General features: G+C 36.2%; 1 long non-coding RNA gene across 1 annotated transcript; it reads left to right on the forward strand.

Moving 5' to 3' along the window:
* The first annotated feature begins 499 nt into the window (after positions 1–499).
* On the forward strand, positions 500–1,729 carry LOC125296776. The gene is made up of 4 exons (XR_007193855.1): positions 500–594; positions 948–1,086; positions 1,394–1,444; positions 1,600–1,729. It is a non-coding gene; the product is annotated as an uncharacterized LOC125296776 (long non-coding RNA).
* The last annotated feature ends 761 nt before the right edge of the window (positions 1,730–2,490 follow it).

Genomic DNA, 2,490 nt, shown 5'->3' on the forward strand with positions numbered 1-2,490 from the left:
CACTTCATTGGTAGACTTCCGAGGGCCCAGACATTTAAAACGAGACATCGAGAACTTTGAAAAAGCGCTGGTAGTTTACTTACAAGACGATTTAAACAGACAGTATCTTCACAAAGTTTAGCGTTTGCAGCCATCTTGAATTTAGTCATGATAAGTCGAGCAACGAGTAAGAATGAACAGGTATGATAAGGGATCAGATTCCAAAAATAATTCAGTGGAAATGCATGGATTCCAGTTGCTGCTACTGGAAGAAACTGGAATCCATGCATTTCCACCAAATTATTTTTGGAATCTGATCCCTTATCATACTTTGTCATGCTTTGTGCACTGACATTCTTGCAAAACCATTCACACCCATGCTAAATTATGGAAATGTAAAAGTTTAATTGTATTGAAAAGGACCATGTATGGTCATGTAGTGCATTTAAGCACTGACACCCCTTTTTTTTACATTTTAGAGAGGCAACACTTTCGAAAGCTACATCAAGGGACACCGAGGATGGACCAGAAGACCTGAGACCAAGACGACCCAAGCCCAACCCATAGTATGCTTCACTGACAAATGTTGATGCTTCATCATCACATAGACCAAAGGTAATCAAAAAATAATGTTTACTTATGAATATAACTTTTTTGTTAAAGGTCTATTTTCGAATGCAGAACATAACCTTTTGTTTCTGAGAATTTATACATTTGTTTGAGTAGTTTTGATCTTTTGAATGACAAGAAATTAGCTTCAAGCTACTGGGGACACAAAGTGAACTGAAAATATACCTTTCCAATCAAATCTTTCTATGATGGTTGGTACAGCTTCCCTACAGTCTCAGATAGCAGTCTCGGATGGAAGACACTTCATGAGTGGGAATATCCCAGGACATTACATATTACGCGAGTATACCCTTTACCAAGCCACTCTCATTCATGCTGTATATTCTGTTCACTTGCAGGTTTCAGAGAAGGCTGGTAGAGCTCTCTATGAGTGTGAGCTGTGGGAGATAACCAAGAACTGACAACCACCTACAGAAGAGGTGGCGATAATGGCTCTCCAAGAGGAGGTTGTGAGTCTGAAGGCTTTTATTCAACAAGGTTTGTAGAGTGTTTTCATACAGATTTGAACTTTTACATTAAAATGTACATGTTTCACTTTAATGAAATAGCAGCTTCTTGGTTGTACAAGTTTAGTAAATTTGAGAATGAAACTAACTTTTCCTTTCAGTGTGTATCTGTGTGCTTCTCTCTTCTGTGTATATGATATATTAGTTGTGTTGTCTCATTTAAAAGTGTTAGGCTGTCTGTGTGGACTGCTTCCCATTTTTGCCTCACCATCATAGATCTTTTCTGTGTTAGTAAACTGTAACTATTTGAGGTCCTAAATGATTTTGCTATTTTTTAGGAGGCACTTAGAGGGAATGCCTGGACTCTGAAAGGACTAAGACGATAATTGGTGAGTTTATTTTATTTGTATGTCTTTCTCTCCAACTCACTTTGTATTTATCTCCAATTATCGTGATAACACAACAGTGTTTCCGCACTTTAGCATCTGTATTTGTGTCACTAATATTCTGCATGTTCTATTTGTATATGTTCTGTCTTATTCAGAGGCCACCCTGAAGCAGTTCCCAGGCCAGACACTCACTCCAGATTGCTGGGCCAGGCAATAAATGCCAAAGTGACAGAACTGAGGTTCCATAACAAAAACAAAGATTTTCAATAAAATAGAAAAGATAACAGAAATGTTGTGTGTTTCTTCCTCTTTATACTGATACTATGGTTAATTTTAAGTAAACACAAGTGAAATATTTAATGATCAATGCGGAAAATATCAAACCATAGTAGAATATGAACTATATTAGATAAATATATGTCTGAAATATATAGATCATGTGATCAGAATCTTCATCAAGGGTCATGTGATCATGCTTCTTACTGCCATATATTTAAATAGATTTAATTATATGCATAAAATAGTGGCCATTATTGAATATTTACGTATATTTTGAAATATATTGATACATACATGGAAATATATGTATTTCACATAGATGTAAATATATTTATTTAACATAGATGTGCTTATACTGGAATATGTTCAAGCTGCATATATGTGAATATATTATTTTTCTGTAAGGGATGTGCGCACATGAAAGTTTCATGTGAAAAGGTTTTGCGTGAGCACACAAAACTTTCACTTTCATTTTTTGTTTTGTTTACTTCATGTAGTTCAGCGTTTCTTGACTTGGGTCAGGACCCAAAAGTGGGCCGCGGAACCGTTCATGGTGGGTCGTGGAGCTTGTGGTTAAAAAAAAAAAAACCATTTAAAATGCTACTTTATCAGATATAATGTTGGATCTTTATTTTGATAGACTTCATTTGTATTTTAGTTATTGTCATGGACACTTTGCTCGCGTTGCTCGAGCCTATACTTCTATATATACAGTCTATGGTGCTTACACAGCCCCAAGTTTTGGGAAAACCGACCGGCAGGCTTGG

The sequence above is a fragment of the Alosa alosa genome, chromosome 6 (genome assembly GCF_017589495.1).
Source record: "Alosa alosa isolate M-15738 ecotype Scorff River chromosome 6, AALO_Geno_1.1, whole genome shotgun sequence".
In the NCBI taxonomy this organism is placed as follows: Eukaryota; Metazoa; Chordata; class Actinopteri; order Clupeiformes; family Clupeidae; genus Alosa; species Alosa alosa.